Consider the following 18393-nt stretch of genomic DNA (forward strand, 5'->3'; position numbering starts at 1 on the left):
GATTTTTTGATGATCATCTTGACCATTTTGAAATGTACAGTACAGTAGTGAGAACTATATGCCTCTTTTTGGGCAATAGATCTCCAGAACTTTTCATCTTGCAAAAGTGGAACTCTGTATCCACTGAACAGCTCCCCCTCCCCTCCCCATGGCCCCTGGCAACCACCATCCTACTTTCTGTCTCTATGAACATAAGTGGAATTAGACAATATTTGTCCTTTTGTGTCTGGCTTATTTCATTTAACATAATGGCCTTGAGGTTCATCCTTACTGCTGCATATGGCAGGATTTCCTTCTTTTTTTCAGACTGAATAATACTCCTTTGTATGTATAGACCACATCTTCTTTACCCATTCCTGCATCAATGGACATTTACATGATTTCCACCTCTTGGCTATTGTGAATAACGCTGCTATGAACAGATATACAAATATCACTTTGAGATCCCATTTTCCATTCTTTTGTCTGTTTCCCAGAGTGGGATTGATGGATCATATGGTAATTTTATTTTTAATTTTTTGAGGAACTTTGAAAAGGCATAAAACTTTGGCAAGGTGGCTCCTTTATTCAGGAGAGTTAGTGAGATGGACCGAGTGGCCAGAGCCGGGGTGGGGGACCGATCATGAAGGATCAAAGTGTTGTGAGACCATTGCAAGGACTTGGCTTCTACCTGAGACGGGCAGAATGCGGTGACAGACCAGGCACCAGCAGGTGCTGGGACTAAGGGGCTGTTAGCAGGGAAGTGAGAAGTTGCTGGATTCTGAGAGCAACTATTGATAAAGGAGAGGTGACCGCATTTATTGATAGGTTGGATGTCAAAAGAAAGGGGAATCTCACATGATTTCAAAGTTTTTATCCTGAACGACTAAAAGTTTGGCATTGCAATTACTGAAGTGTGAAAAACTGGGGGAGAACCTGGGGATTTTTTCGTGGGATATCAGGCATTTCACAACAATTAGATCTGCAGAAGTACACATTTAAATGGGAGCCTGGACAGTAGATTATTGCCCTGACCCATCTGAGATGTGACGAAGGACAAGGTAATGAGAATAAATACGGGACTCCAGGAGATGTCTCTAAGGTAAAATGACAGCACCTGCTGATAGAACAAAAATAAATCAGTGAAATGTCAGGGACTCCAGATTGGAGATGAGAAGAAGTGTAGAATGATATATGACTTGCTAAAATGCAGAGTACTGTTGCGGGGTAGCTCCACCTTTTACAGTCCCATTGATACATGACTCTAGGAGTGCTATTTCTAAAATGCATACCTAGTAATTGCTCTGATGAGGTTTCCATATGCGAGCAAGGCTCGGGGACCAGATTTTGGTGTATGTCGTTAGAAGGGAGGACTAGATATATTTGAAGCTTGCGTTTTCCCAAAAGTACTTGAAAAATGCAGATTCACAAATGCAAGTCTTCAAGCACGCTTGACCTTTCTATTTTCAGCTTTTCCGACTCTATGAAATACTTCAATGTCCAGATTCAAGTCTCAAGGTTGAGCGGAGCAGGACCCTTTTGCAGTAAGAGTATTAAACAGATGAAGAAATATTCTTGGACAGGGTATCAGTCATATGGGTATAGGCAGTGGTCAACACTCACTGAGTTGTATGCTTAGGATCTGTATGTTTCACCGTACATAAGTTACATCCCAGTTTAGGCAATGGAACCCCCATCCAAGGTCAAGTGTATTGGCCGGAGGACGGGAGGCTTGAGGGAAACAGACAAAGCTGTGATCCTAGTAGCAATGATGCCAATAATCAAGCCCCAGATCAGAACCCTGTTCCTGCCAGCTCGTCCAGTCTTGTCCTCAGTCATCGCAAAGAACTTCGGGCATCCAGTCTAAGAAAGTAGGAGAAAGGCGCAGCTTTGTGAGTGCAGGGCAACAGTTGTAAGTATTATATAGTAGATCAAAGCAGAAAATCCTGCTTTAAAAAAATCAAGGTGAGGGTTTCCCTGGTGGCGCAGTGGTTGAGAGTCTGCCTGCCAATGCAGGGGACACGGGTTCGAGCCCTGGTCTGGGAAGATCCCACATGCCACGGAGCAACTAGGCCCGTGAGCCACAACTACTGAGCCTGCGCGTCTGGAGCCTGTGCTCCACAACAAGAGAGGCCGCGATAGTGAGAGGCCCGCGCACCGCGATGAGGAGTGGCCCCCTCTTGCCGCAACTAGAGAAAGCCCTCGCGCAGAAACGAAGACCCAACACAGCCATAAATAAATATAAAAATAAATAAATAAATAAAAGATTACTATTAAAAAAAAGAAAATCAAGGTGAAATTGAATCAGGTCTGAACCTCCATGGAACAGCGTTTGCAAGATACAAGGTAAAAGCAAACCCAGGCCAAGTCACGTCCAGTGGCTGATGCGATGCAGGAGAAATCGCAGGTACCTGAGAAGAGTGGGCAGAAAGTAGAGCAGACAGGCACACTGCCCTCCCCTAGACACTCGGCGGACCTGCCGCCTGGTGTCCTGAGTGGACCCCCTTGTCCCTGCAGCCCCATTTCTCAGCAATTCCAGGCAAGCTATGGGGTGTATGGTGCAGAGCTGACATCACATTCCAGCAGCTCTGTTTATATCTTCTTATTAAACTGTCCTAAAAAAGAAGTGACATCTTTTTCTTTTTGATTCATTAGCTCAAAAGAACTCTTGCTGCACCGTCTACTCATCCACGGTTGCAGCCAGCCAATAACAGGGCAACGATCTCTGATCCAGACCCTTCCTAGGGGTATCAGAAGAGTATGTTTGAACACACAGGACTGGTCACACGTGTTTTCCTCTCTGCCCAACCTACCCCTGCTCAAGTGGAAGGAAAGAAATGGCAATGGCTTTCATTTGAAGGAATAGGAGATTGTAAATAGGTGTCACGGGGAACAAGAAATAGCGATACATTTTTCGGAAGACACAGCAGACAGGAGGGGGTACAGGGATTGGCAGAGCAGACAGGTAAGTGCCTGCAAACTGGAGCCATTTATGAGGAGTGACACACTTCTCCTTACAGGACTGTTGAGAGGGAGTGTTCTAACCGGGAAGCTGGGGGTTAACCACATGCTGAAAAGAGTAAGACCTGTTTCAGGGTCTGCACCTGGTGCCCTTGCACGCGCCCTCAGTACTGCTCACCTCACCCCTGCAGCCAGGTGACCACCCCTCCCCTCGCCCCAGCAGGAGACAAGAGGGTCACTGTCTGAATATATTCAGTTGAAGGTGCTCTGGACTTGGGGGCACTAGGCAGAGCAGACAGCAGTATTAGGCTGAAAATGAAAGGATTAAGTGAAAACTCCACCCTGAACTTTAGGACTCCAGCTTGGGTCATTTTGCTCCCAGACACCTGCAGCCAGGCGGAAACTGTTCTCGGCAGGCGTGCAGGGAACACACCTGTCCCTTGTTACCATCATCACTGTCACAATCATCACCATCACCATCACCTTTTAGGACCTTTCTCAGCAAGGACATAGCCCATCTCAATGCGGGACTGAGTAAAGAAAGAGAAAAGCACGGGATGGAGGAAACAGGACCCCAGGACGACAGCACAGGAAAGTCCAGGCTTCAGCTCTGTCCAGGCTTCGAAAGCAAACTGGACCAGGGTGGGGAGCTTGCCTCGGTGGGGCAGGTGGAAGGCATGGACAGCAGAATGGACCGGACAGATTGTTCGGAACTGTGTTTGAGCATTTGGCAAGATTATTAGTAGGCATTTGACGGATGTGTTAGAGCATCTGGAAAGAGTTAGTGATAAGTACATAAAAAACCTAAGCAAATGGAAAAATGAGGCAATAATTCCAAGAATAACAAAAAAGTGGTGAAGATAGGAAATGTAATCAAACTATTCTAAATTGACTCATTTGTGAAAATCCTTACATAGTGTTAGTTAATTGACTGACATAACCAAAATTTGACATGTATATAAATATATATATATATATACATATTTCACTCCTGAGAAGGTAGAAAGGATGAAGGAAAGTCAGGCTGCCGATGATACAAGAGAACTAAAGCCTCAAATGTTATTTTAAAAAGTCAATAGATAATATTTGAAGTTATAAATTAATGAATGGTAGTATAAGTATGTAATTTGGAATATAGAGGCAAACAGCAGAAAAACTCAAACCTTGAGAGGGGCTTCCCCTGGTGGGGGTGTTGTGTGGGAGGAAGATGAGGGCAGGGCAGAGCTGTGTCCCAGCACCCGCCCACGTGCCCCCCACCTCCCAAGCTCCCTTTTCCTGCATGTGTTGGTGGTTTAATTCTGCAAGTCCCTGGACTTTTCACCTAAGGGCTCTCTCTGGCTGCGCTCAGCCTGCATTGGGACGGGACAGAATTGCCAAGGGTGTGACACCCGCCCCCTCCCCCCTCCCCCCCCCCCCCCGTGACCTTCAGACAAACGATGGATGGGGATTGGAAGAGGAATATTCCAACTCCTTCCTTTGGGTGGGTCCACATCATCCCCCAGGGCTGCCCAGTGAGGTTAAGCTCCAGCTGCACACACAGCATCGCCCTGTTCATTAACGCTCCCTCCTGGGACTGGCTTCCTTCCCCGCCTCTTCCCAGCTCCCTACCTGGAATCACCTGCCAATGAAAGCCCTTGCACTCGGATCCTTGGGTCCTGCTCTGCCTCTCATGTACCCTCCCACAAGCCATTTTTCAATATGAGCCTCTCAGAACTACAGATATTCGATTCCTTCAATGATGTCCATGCATTACCTGGATGAAAATGAAACTTAGTTTCGAAATAGTATACAAATAGATTCTCTTCTGCAATCAGGCCATGTTGTGTCTATCATAATATTATTAATTTATTTATACCCAAGAGAATTTGCAATAGATTCATTATAACATTATAGGCTCAGCTAAGAAGTCAAGCAGGAGAATTTTACTATTAGAATTAAAAATAATTCCATGATACAGATTACTTGGCGGTGCTGCCTTCTGAAGAAATGTCTGGAAGAAGAGGGCCCATTCCCAGCCCATCAGGTAGAGTTTCTGTGCAGACAGCCAACCGTTGGGTCAAACAATAAGTCTTCCTAGGATTTCTCTGTTTCCACATCTGTCCCTCTGCTGGAGCTAATATTTGTTTGTTTGCTTATTTGTTTTTCCTCCATAGATTTTGGTGTCAACTAAGCTTCACAGCATATTGATTTCCGGCTCATAACAGTGTTCCTGTTTTAGGAGTTCCACCAAGGGCTGGGTGACTATCAGGTGATTAGAATTTATCACCCACCATCACGTCCATCTTTCTTCGTAATGGTGCTGTAGTTACTTTCTAAAATGCTCTATGGCTTATAGTCTGATATTTTTAAACTGTCCCCAGTTCACATGAAGACTCATTGCTGCATTATCATGGCTACCATCAGGTCCCTTAGGGTTCCCAGCTAAGGACTTCATTGGTCAGTATGTGGTGATCAAGCCAAAGTTACAGCTCTACGGACTTGGGGAAGTGCTCCCCAAATCTAGACTCAAACACCAGCCTAGAGACACTGATCAGCAATGCCAGGGAGACCTCAACTACCAGGACAACATCACACGCTCACTTGACCAAGCCTGGAGTTTAACCGTCTCCACCCAACTTGCTAAGAGCACCACTGCTCAGGAGGTAAAGGAAGGGTTATTAGCTCACACATAACCACTGCATGAAGAATTCACCAGAAAAACCAACTTCTCAGAGTAGTGTCCAAAGTCTATGGGCCAGGAGGAACTCAGGTTCATGAAAAATGCCAAGAACAAAAAAATAGAAGGCACATTAGAAAAAATAAATGTCAAGGGACAAAACGGACTGGAAATAAACAGGTCTGCTGCCTAACGAAAATTAATATGATGTCAACTATTGGCCAAGAGAAGGGAGAACGGCTCAACTCTGAATTGCTTGGTTTTCCCATCAGAAAATGGGCAAGGGTTGTTAAAAAGGAAGGGAGGGCCTATATAGGAGGAGATACACATGACCCAGTTCTTCTGAATTCAGGCCCCCAAGTTCCTTTGATGGAAAGCTGAAATCAGTAAATAAGCTCACAGACTGGGTCTCAGAAGCACTGCCATAACTAGAAGGGAATTCCCTTCTCTTTTAAGACTCAGTAATATTCCGTTGCATACATTTACCACGTTTTGTATATTCACTCATCCCTTGATGTACATTTGGGTTGCAACTTAATTTTTAAGTTTTTCTATCTGTTTTCTTTTTACGCATCAAACAGGCATAATATCTGTAGGAATGTTTTGCATGTTTTGCATGCTGAGCATAAAGCCTTGTGCCCAGCAGGTCAGCAAACCAGAGTCACAAGTGTCCTGGGAGCAGAAAACAAGGGGAAGAGACTCAGTCGTGACGGTCCTAACAAGGGCCTTTCAATCTGCCCCAGTTTTCAAACGGTGATTGGGACATCACACCCCTGTCCGCGAGGTGTGTGCCAGAGGATTCTTAACACAGAATTTTCCTCTGGGATCATCTGTGTCTTTAGCAGCTCTGCCAACAGGGAAGAAAAATGTGCACTGATGCTCTCCTGGCACTAGCTTTCTCCTCCTGCATTTGAAAGTCTGAGAGTATGGTTTTTCCCTTTGGTATTCATGAAACTGGTAGAAGCCTCTGGAATCACCCAGACTGCTTTGCCCTTATAAATCATTACGGAAGGGTGGGGCCACCCTCCCCACTGCGAGGGTACAAGGAGGGAAGTCTTATTCGAGAAATAAATAAGTGGAGAGGAAATCTCACAAGACCACTCCTGGAACTGCAAATTCTGACCCGCCGGCAGCAGGTGGAGAGGTTTTTTTTGTTGAATGAGTCCTGTTTAATGCTATTGCCCTCGCCACATTCTTCTTCCCATGCCTGTCCTAGGGCATGCCCTGCCTAGAGCTTCCCAACTCCAAGACGCAAATGAAGCCCCCTGCTGGGACAGCGTTTCCAGGAAGGATACCAGGAGCTGGGGCCAATTCTAGACTTCTCCCCTAGCTTTTGCCACCCGAGGATAAATCCAAATTCCCCCAAGCTTAGAAGAAAGCACAAAGGTTGGACTCAAATCTGACATGAACAAAAACCCAGAGAGAAGTGGTCCGGATCCGTCCCCAACATGGAGAGTTGAGAGCATGAATGCGGGAGGAGACAGGGAGGAAAAGAAGGAAGAAAACAGGCAAGTTGGGAATCAACCATGTGACACCAGCTCTCCTGAATTGTGAAGCCTGTCTGTTTGTCCATTTGTACTCAAGTCCTCAGCGCAGGGCTGCACCCCATGTGGGTCAACAAGAATGAAATGAGATCTGAATTGTTCCACCTTCCCCAGGGAGCAACCGAGACACAGCTGAGCTACAAGCATGAGCCTTGTTACTCTGGGCAAGATATGCACTTGCTCTGCCTCCATTCCCCCATCTGTGAAATGGGCATGATAACCCATGTGAACTCCTTAACCAGAGTCTGAAGCACAATCATTGCTCAGAACGTGTTTGCAATGACTCTCAGTGAAGCTGGTCTTGGCACTTCCAGAAGTTCGGTCCCCTGTACCTTTGCCTCTAGGAACCTTTTCCAGCCTTACTGTAGGTGCCCAAAGCACGTGCCCACCCCCCGCCCCAGCTTACCCCTCTCCTCCAGCAAAACCTGCTCTCGGGGAGAAATGATTTGTCACTCAGTCCTACTGAATATGAATTTGTCACAGGGTGGTGCTTGCTTTTTAGTTTTATTTATTTTTTCATTTAATTTTTTATTTTTTTTCATTTAGTTTTTATTTTATATTGGAGTATAGTGGATTTACAGTGTTGTGTTAGTTTCTGGTGTATAGCAAAGTGATGCAGTTATACATATACACATATCCATTTTTTTTCAGATTCTTTTCCCATATAGGTTATTACAGAATATTGAGAAGAGTTCCCTGTGCTATACAGTAGGTAGTTCCTTGTTGATTATCTTTTATATATAGTAGCGTGTATAAATTAATCCCAAACTCCTAATATCCCTCCTCCACACCTTTCCCCTTTGGTCACCATAGGTTTGTTTCCAAAGTCTGTGAGTCTGTTTCTGTTTTATAATAAGTTCATCTGTATCTTTTTTTTTTTTTAGATTCCACATATAAGTGATATCAAATAATATTTGTCTTTCTCTGTCTGACTTACTGTGCTTAGTATGATAATCTGTAGTTGCATCCATGTTGCTGCAAATGGCATTATTTTGTTCTTTTTTATGGCTGAGTAATATTCCATTTTATACATGTACCACATCTTCTTTATCCATTCATCCGTCGATGGACATTTAGGTTGTGTCCATGTCTTGGCTATTGTTTTTTTTTTGTTTTTTGTTTTTTTTTAATTAATTAATTAATTTATTTTTGGCTGTGTTGGGTCTTTGTTTCTGTGCGAGGGCTTTCTCTAGTTGCGGCAAGCGGGGGCCACTCTTCATCATGGTGCGCAGGCCTCTCACTATCGCAGCCTCTTTTGTTGCAGAGCACAGGCTCCAGACGCGCAGGCTCAGTAATTGTGGCTCACGGGCCCGGTTGCTCCGCGGCATGTGGTATCTTCCCAGACCAGGGCTCGAACCCGTGTCGCCTGCATTGGCAGACAGATTCTCAACCACTGCGCCACCAGGGAAGCCCTTGGCTATTGTGAATAGTGCTGCAGTGAACATTGGTGTGCATGTATCTTTCCAAATTATGGTTTTCTCTGGATATATGCCCAAGAGTGGGATTGCAAGATTGTATGGTAGCTCTATTTTTAGGTTTTTTAAGGAACCTCCATACTGTTCTCCACAGTGGCTGCACCAATTTACATTCCCACCAATAGTGTAGGAGGGTTCCCTTCTCTCCACACTCTCTCCAGCATTTATGCTTGCTTTTAAAAAGTTATCAGTGACTGTGAAATAGGAGGTTTTGCTGACTGCCAAGGACACCACTGGCCACAAAGGAACTGATTTTAAGAAGAAAAGATGGCTTCGCAGAGAGCCTGGAACGCTGTCTGGGCAATGTGGGCAACTGTCATCTACCGCAGCTGCTGTCTGTGCTGCGTCCCTGGTCCTGAAACAGCCCTGGGCAGAGCTGGGCCCCAAATCAGCAGCTGTCGGTGCTTCAGAGCTGAAGTCCGTGAAGATCTGAAGCACCATTTTCTCCGAAAGAGCGCCGCTATGCCATTTATATGAAACTGTGGACTGCAAGGGAGTTTCCTTTTTAACAAACTCTTTTTGATATTGCTTTTTATTCAATGGTTTCATAATTAATCAGGGGAAGGAAAGCTACACTTAAAGGAAGTGGATGGAAAATCAATGAACATCACTGCTGGTGAGAATAAAATGGGCTCCGGCTGCCTGAGCTCTGAAAAGCTCTGTCACAGACACAGTTCCATTCCCAGCGAGTCCCTCCTGCTTGTCCCACATGTTCTCTGTTCATCACATGGAAGGCGAAGTCCCAGTCCATGATTTTTTTTTTTAATTAAAATTAAAAGACAGAGGTGTTTCTGAGGCATAATAGTGAGTCTCTTTGTCTTTCCAAAAATAAAAAAGTCACAATGCCATCTCGCCAACCTCTCCATTCCTCTACTCTTTAAACCATGAATATAAATGGAAAACAGCAAAGCTAAGGAAACCTACCCGTTAAAGAACTATTTCCAGCTACTTCTAGGGAGCGAAATTAAGATGCATCTGACACCTTCCTCAAAATATCAACTTCATGTTTCAGTGAATATTGTCCCTTGAGGTAAATATGGACTTCCTCAATGCCACAGTCAATATTTACTGTGCTGCTCCTTCGATCAACCTTGCTATCAGCACCTGCTGTGACTAAACTAGTTATAAGGAAAGGGAAGTTAGGGAGGAGAGAACACAGGACCATCCTAACTTCACTTCGCCTATTCTGGAAGCGGGGAGCTGGCCAGCACACAAACTCTAGGGAGACATGTTTGGTGAGCGCATTGCATTCGGCATTGCCCCCTCTCCGTTTTCAAGTCCTTGCTTCTTTTACATGTTGTGCATTTAACCTCATTCCCTCCTCGACCAAGGAGAACCATCTCTCTCTGGATACCTCTCTCCACCCCTCATAATAATCACTCAGAATCCACCAGCTCCGTATACTGGGGAAAACTAGCTCTGCTTAGTTACAGCTAGTGGCTGACTAGGGCTTAATGGAAACCCCCCCATGCCCTTGACATAACTCCTGACAGAGGAATTCATTTTTAACTGGGGAATTTTGTATAAACGGCCACATTCACAAGGAGCTGTAAAGAGGATGTGAATGGGGCAGTCCATTCTACAGGCAGAGTTCCAGATTTCTTCAAACTCTAAACTCTGCTGAAGGAAGAGGAAATATTACATTGCTGAATACGTCCTTAAGATTCTATGAGCGTCTTCTTCTCTCTGGACGCTAAGGGATACTCCTTCACAGTTGGTGTGATGAGTTGAGGGATTCTCATCACGGAAGATGAGATACTCCTCACCTTCCATGTTCAGAATTAGGAAGTGGGTACAGAAAAGTTGGGCAGAGTGAAGGCAAGGACCATTAGAAGCACCCCAGAGAATAAGGTCTGGGACGGGGAGCGTGCAACAGAACAGAAAATGCTGGTGATATGAATAAAACACACACATTCATGGGCTCGGGACTAATTGTACTTTTCCAGGTGGAGGTTGATGTCATGTTGGTATAGTGGCCTCTTAAATACCCCACTGGAGGGAAACAGAATTTCCCCAGCCTATACTTGATAAATGAGAGTTAATTTATCATTCATCCTGGTTATGAGAATTAATTTAATGTCCCAAAAGTTTTGCTTGGAAGTTTTTCTAAAACTAGCTTCCTTTGAAGTTTGGTTTTCAGTCTGCATATTTACACTTGCCTGTCAAAGTTCCTAGACCTCTTTTTTTTTCTTATTTATTGCTTTTCCTGATATTGATTTCTCTACCTTAAACCTACATATAACTTACGAAAATTATTCAGAGTTCAGTGACGTGGTAATCGCCAGGCGGAAAACACCAAAGATGATCCATTCAATGTGATAATTTTACAGGTGAAATCAGAGTCTCTAAAGCTGACAAGTAAGAACACATTTTATGTTTTACTACCCTCATATTCAGCTGGATAGAAAGGGGTCAAGTCCTAAAACGCCAGAATTTCAGCAGAGAGCTTCCTAGAGCAACATTCAGAAACGGCTAAAGCTGGTGAGAACAGGAGAAAGGTGAACCCGAGTTTCACATTCGGTGTTTAATTTGACATGGCCAACGACCTAAGTGCACACTACACCTTTCTTCCTTTCTTGTACATTTCCTTAATTTTAAAAAATTATTCGATTTTTGGATAAGAGAGTCAATATGTGATTTTTGAAGGCCAGCATTGATCTGTGATGCACTCGTTTCATGGTGCTTTAAAAGGAAATGATTATAAATCCATCTTGGATGGGGAGTCCCAGCAAGGAAGCACATCTATCTCTGCCCAGTTTCCCCGCACCTCTGCCTGGCATTGAAAGCTTACATCATTTAATAATGTATTTAAAAATATGCTTCATTAGCCTCCAAGACAGTGGGCCAAGGAAATCTGTAGCTGAATTTTGAATTCTCTTGTAAAATATCTCAAAATACCTCAAAACGATCCCAGCTGCAGAGAATGAGGACCACGCACTTGTGTTTATTGTCATAAAAGACAAGACACAGCAAATACGTGTTGTCTTTCCAATCACCTACTGCAATTTAAAGAAGGAGCTGGAAAACAGAGGGGTTATTTTTTAACCTACAAAGTTACTAAGAAATACAAAGACATTGGCAAAATAGAGTAGCTGGCTTTCTTTGAAAACCTGACAAAATGCATTGGTCTGACTCATCTTGATGTCTTCCACGGACTCCCAGGTTGATAAACAAACAGGAGAGAACATCAATCTATCCTTTTATTTTCGACCGTGCTTTCTGGGTAAACAGAGGTTGGCTACGTAAAGCTGAGAAGTGGCTCTTTGATTGTGCTCGCATTTGATTAAGAAACTCCATGCTTGGCAGACGTAAATACACCAAGCTGTTCATTGCTTTTCAAAGCAGAATGATGACACTTTTAACAAGCCACATGTCTCACTAAGCATTGTTAGGGTAGATGCTCTCATTCTGCAGAACTGTCTTATTTTGAGATTTGGGTCCCTAATTGCGTATAAACCATACTGTTTATTGAGTATTAACTCTGGCGTGGTTGTTTATTATGGGAGCTTATTGCCTAATACCTATAAAAAGCGGCATAAATGAGCTACTCTGTGCCTGCGGTGCCTCCCCTCCCCCAAAGACACACACACACACACACACACACACACACACACACACATGAACTCGCAGAACCACACTTAAGTTCATCAGCTGAGAGAAGCAGAAGTCTTGGCAGAATGATGCAGAGGTAAAGCTTAAGGGGCAGGTTGCTTGGTAACCAGAAAGCCCTCTGTTGATTCACCAGGGTGTCAGCCATACATTTTCCTCTGTGCATTACCTACAATGAAAAAGGTCGGTGACCCAATGAAATATCAGATTAAGTCAAACTATTAACGGGACAAATGCATTTCAAGTGCTCTTGTACCCTGGTTCCGTGTGATTAGTATACATTATGTCCTGCCAAGGCAGGCATGAATCATTAATACATTCAGAGTTGGTGCTCTCTGCAAGGAACATAATAAGTCAACGCTGGGGAAGGCAGTGTGCGGGGTTTATAAAATGTGGAGCCTACGGTTTGGGTGAGCTACAACATTGTTATTTTGTGGTAAGGACACCAGCTCCTTTTTTTTTTTCTTTAGTAAATAGTATTTGTCATTCCCTGAAAAAGACGGGGGAAAAACATCTTTCTCCGGAACCACTGGTTACAGCTTGACTGTGCCCGCCTGGGGGAGGGGAGGGGAGGGCAACTTGGCCGGTAAATGGATACATTGTTTTTCCGCTCTCTCTGTGACGCTGCTTTCACCTCCTACAGTTGAAAGTCACTCTTCATCGACCCAGGCAGGGGGAATCTGAATATTTAAAATTCAGCAAAGGCGAACAATCTCAAGGCAAAACTCCGGTGACTTCGTTTGAACCCTGACCTCTCTCCTTCTCATCGCTCTCCTGTGGTCGTGCTGTGCGGCCAGTTGGATTTAGTGTGAAAACGCACAAACTGGGACTGTGACCAGCTCTGATTTCTCCCCCACATGGAAAACCAGAAACTGAGGATTCCACGAGCCCAGTCCTTTATAATTCGACCTCTGTCTGTAGGAGGTCACATTTGCATGAGTCCAGCTCGGAGAGGCAAACGCGATTGTAGTGTGGTGGGATTCTGGTTGGGTTACTTCCTCTGCCTCCAATTAGCCTATTTAATCCCCGTAAAAACATTTTGTGGTGGGAAGGAGAAGGCAACCGCGGGGGGGGGGGGGGGCGGGGGGGGAGGGGGTGAAGGACAGCCTGCTTCACAGCAGCCCCTGCGTTTAGTCTAAGACTCTCCCCGGCGTCTACTCTCACCACCAAATGGGAGCGAGCTTTTCTCCCACCCATCATTACTGGGTAAACCGAAGTGCAGCTCAAAAAGGTCAGTTCAACAGATGTGTCATGAACCCCTACTGTGTGCTAGGCGCATGCTGAGATGCAAGGTGACAACAGTCCTCCCTGCCTGCCCCTCAAACCGCAGCCCAGATGTGGGAGCTGGGTAGTGGTGCCCTCACTCGAGGGTTCTTTACTTTGTTGAATAGTAGCCACCTGGCTGAGATGTTGCTAATGGCAATTTCTGAAGAGTCAATTCCACCTATGGTTCTACCAAAAAATACTTATTTTTCTCTGCAGGTTAGGAAAGAAAAATGCCCCATCAGATGGAACTGGATAATTTGTAGAGATGCTGGCTGATCCAATGAATGTCGGGCAGCATTCCAAAACGCAGAGGTCTGTAGCCCCTCTTCTTTCCTTTCCTTTCTCTGTTGCCTTTACTTTTCCTGCTCCCCTCTGCCCCCTTGCACAGAGTCCACAGCATCGGGGACCTAGGATACTGCCTGCCTCTGAGAACCACCACTAGTGAGCTCCCGGCATTTAAAGATGGCGTCGCACAGAGGCAGCTCCCAGAACTCAGCTCTCCCTCCTCACTTGCTCTAGATTGACAGTACTTAACAGCCCCCAGTAGGAGGTGCTGCTGAAGAAAGGCTATACAGGAGATCCTAAATCTCCGAAATTCTAAAATTCTGGGTACGTAAATCTAATCTATTTCCTGCATTAGCCAGCTAGGAATTTTATAAATCTATGTCAAATTTATCTCTATGAAAGCTACCTTTATTTCTAAGACCATGACAGCCATAAGCGTTCACTTCATAGGTACAATGAAGTTTCTAATTAACAGATTATGCTACATCGCTTATGTAATTCTCCTCTCCTTTCAGAAATCTCCCCAACCTGGGTGGGGAAGGGATGGATTGGGAGTTTGGGATTAGCAGATGCAAACTATTATATATAGGATGGATAAACAACAAGGTCCTACTATATAGCACAGGGAACTATATTCAATATCCTGTGATACACCATAATGGAAAAGAATATAAGAATATATATATGTATAACTGAATCACTTTGCTGTACAGCAGAAATTAACACAACATTGTAAATCAGCTATACTTCAATAAAAGAAATTTTTGAAAAAATTTCCCCAAACTTTGTGTTCCTCTGGGTAAACAGGCACCAGCTGCATTGTTATGGTCTGAACTGTGTCCCCCTCAAAATTCCTATGTTGAAGTCCTAACCACCTGTACCTCAGAATGTTACTGTATTTGGAGAAAGGGTCTTTAACGAGGTAATTAATTTAAAATGAGGAAAATGGGTGGACCCTCGTGCATATAAGGAGATTAAGACACAGACAAGTGCAGAGGAAGGACCATGTGAAGATGGCAATGTACAAGCCAAGGAGAGAAGCTTCAGAAGAAACCAACCCTGCCAGCACCTTAAACTCAGACTTTTAGTCTCCAGAACTATAAGACAATAAATGTTTGTGGTTTAAGCACCCAGTCTGGGGTACTTTGTTATGGCAGCCTAAGCTGACTAATACATTCACACATACAACAATATCAGATGGCAGAGAAAGAAAAGTCAAAACATTAAAGCAGGTCTTAGCCTAAATTCACTATGCTTCAGGGTAAATGTCACTCCTGGACAAACATCTATGCTTATGTGATTACTGTGCAGACTAAGCTTATGGTTTTAGTTTCCATCTTGGCTACAACGTGGTTTAAGTAAAGGATCTTGCCTTGCCATTTTGTCTTATTTCTCTTATGTTGACATTAAGGGCATTCATTTGGAAGAGAATGCTGGTTTGCTAATTCAGGGCATAAACATATGAACATGGGATTCATTCTGAACATGAAAGGAAATTGAGAGTGCCAGAGGAAGGGATTTGGGCTGAGAATGGGAGAAAGAACTGGCATTAATCCAGCTGGAAGACTTATACAGTGATAGGAAAACATATTCTCCAGCAAGTCCTTCTTTCTGTCATGTGTCTGTGTAATACAGTCCGTAATAACTCTCTCCTTATATTAACACTCGGAAGAGAGGTCATAAAACAATACAGCATATTTATTAGGGCAAAAGATGGAGTGGAGGCTGAGGAATGTACCAGGGAAGAACCATTAACAAAATGATGAATTAAAGTTCTGTTTGCATTTCTATTGCGATGGATCATCACCTGTTAGCTTAAGTAATCCCCATGCTTTGATTATAGCTAAGAGCGTATAAAAATATTGCCTGAGCCTCAAAGGTGTAATGTCTAAATGTGCTTATGGAAATTCAAGCACATTATTATTCGCTGAAGGACTGAGGACTCCAAAAGAATGAAGATGTTAGTTTAAACAAATAATTAGGGTTGTCAAGAAAAGTAAAAATTTATGAATAGGTCATTTTCTATTCCCTACTCACATAGATCTGTTTCTCTCCTTCAGGTCTGTAAAATAATATAGTATCCTCTGGTGAGCTTCTCTCCAGCAGTTTTAAAAGTGTAGAAAAAAGGACAGAGTTGAGTTAAGCATAGATAATGATGATGATGATGATGATGATAATGATGGTGATGGTGATGGTGGTGTTGATGGTGATGATGATGGTGATGCTGGTGATGATGGTGGTGATGGTGATGATGGTGGTGATGCTGGTGATGGTGGTGGTGATGATGCTGGTGATGATGGTGGTGGTGGTGGTGATGATGGTGGTGATGGTGGTGGTGGTGGTGGTGGTGGTGATGCTGGTGATGATGGTGGTGGTGGTGGTGATGTTGGTGGTGGTGGTGGTGATGGTTATGATGACAACTATGACAGGTCTATGTGATGATTAATTTTAATGTGAACTTGACTGGCCACAAGGCACCCAGATTACACATTTTTTCTGGGTGCATCTGTGAGGGTGTTTCCAGATAGGCTTAGCATTTGAATTGTTGGACTCAGATGGGGTCCCTGTCTTTTCCTCTCTATTCCCCAGGGTTAAGCACATAGTAAATACAAATAACTCAATTGCTACAGTTTCAAATGTCCAAATTGTTTCCCCAAATGATTCTTCTGGTCTTTTTTCTTTGGGGGGGGTTCTATTTTCTCCTTCCTTGATATTATATTTAGCATTCTAAGGATCCAGTTTTACATCCAAGTGGGAACCCAAATCCAGTGGTAATTCCCCGTGATTCTAGGAAGGTATCCCTGTAGCCTGACATCCACAATGCTCTGCGTGTGCCTCCTAGGTCCCCCTGCTCTTCTTTCACAACTCCCTTTACCACAATTTGTTCCAAAAGCTAATCCTGACGGTGTGATGATGATAGAGCATCATGACTCCTGTGATCCTTGAGGAGCCCCAAACAGAAGAATCTCTGGACAAATAAGAAGTGAAAAGGCAACCCACAGAAAGGGAGTAAATATTTGCAAATAATATATCTGATGAGGGTCAAGTATCCAGAATATATAAAGAACTCTTACAACGTAACCATAAGAAGACAAACAACCCAGTTTAAAAATGGCAAAGTATTTGAATGGCAAAAAACAAACAAACAAAAAAAGAAGGTTGTGCCCCACTAACACCAAATACTGGTGTTAACACCACATCCATCTTAACTAAACCACGAAGGGACTGAGACTTATGGAGACAGCTATTCAAATAACACAGGGTTTTAGCTTCTTATCTTTGTGAAATGAGAATTACCCAACAGGGGTCCATACCCTTCTCATTTATGTATTTTATCATTTCTACAAGGCTGCACCATGCATTGTTGGAAAATAAAAATGCCACTAACATCTTCTCTACCATTTTTTTCCTGGGGATAATTCTGATATTAAAAGCATTGAGGGGGCTTCCCTGGTGGCGCAGTGGTTGAGAATCTGCCTGCTAATGCAGGGGACACGGGTTCGAGCCCTGGTCTGGGAAGATCCCACATGCCACGGAGCAGCTGGGCCCGTGAGCCACAACTACTGAGCCTGCGCGTCTGGAGCCTGTGCCCCGCAACGGGAGGGGCCGCGATAGTGAAAGGCCCGCGCACCGCGATGAAGAGCGGTCCCCGCACCGCGATGAAGAGTGGCCCCCGCTTGCCGCAACTAGAGAAAGCCCTCGCACGAACCGAAGACCCAATACAGCCAAAAAATAAATAAATAAATAAATAAAATAAAAGTAGCTATAAAAAAAAAAAAAAAAAAGCATTGAGGACAGTACATAGTGGGTATTCAATAAATGTCAACAATCAGGAATAAATGTCACTAGTCAAGAATAATTGAGAAGCAAAAACGAGAGCAGAAACCTTGATGTGGTTCTGGGAAGCTTAGGGGCGGAGGCAAGAATGTTGCTTCTTGTATTGTTAGTTTCTTTTTTTTCTTCTTTTTTTTTTAACATCTTTATTAGAGTATAATTGTTTTACAATGGTGTGTTAGTTTCTGCTGTATAACAAAGTGAATCAGCTATACATATACATATATCCCCATATCCCCTCCCTCTTGTGTCTCCCTCCCATCCTCTCTATCCCACCCCTCGAGGTGGACACAAAGCACAGAGCTGATCTCCCTGTGCTATGTGGCTGCTTCCCACTAGCTATCTATTTTACATTTGGTAGTGTATATATGTTCATGCCACTCTCTCACTTCATCCCAGCTTACCCTTCCCCCTCCCCGTGTCCTCAAGTCCATTCTCTACGTCTGCGTCTTTATTCCTGTCCTGCCTCTAGGTTCTTCAGAACCACTTTTTTTGGTTTTTTTAGATTCCATATATATGTGTTAGCATACGGTCTTTGCTTTTCTCTTTCTGACTTACTTCACTCTGTAGGACAGACTCTAGGTCCATCCATCTCACTACAAATAACTCAATTTCATTTCTTTTTATGGCTGAGTAATATTCCATTGTATATATGTGCCACATCTTCTTTATCCATTCATCTGTCGATGGACACTTAGGTTGCTTCCATGTCCTGGCTATTGTAAATAGAGCTGCGATGAACATTGTGGTACATGACTCTTTTTGAATTATGGTTTTCTCGGTG

The 18393-nt window shown here is 43.9% G+C and overlaps 1 pseudogene across 1 annotated transcript in view; it reads left to right on the plus strand.

Moving 5' to 3' along the window:
* The first annotated feature begins 3497 nt into the window (after window positions 1-3497).
* Window positions 3498-18393, plus strand: part of LOC309625880 (solute carrier family 25 member 36 pseudogene) — a 53518-nt pseudogene continuing 38622 nt past the window's right edge. The window contains exon 1 of the transcript in view: window positions 3498-3645. The product of the transcript in view is annotated as a solute carrier family 25 member 36 pseudogene (transcript). The remainder of the gene's footprint in view (window positions 3646-18393) is intronic.

This window comes from Balaenoptera borealis (genome assembly GCF_965194805.1).
Source record: "Balaenoptera borealis genome assembly, chromosome: 3".
Taxonomy (NCBI): Eukaryota; Metazoa; Chordata; class Mammalia; order Artiodactyla; family Balaenopteridae; genus Balaenoptera; species Balaenoptera borealis.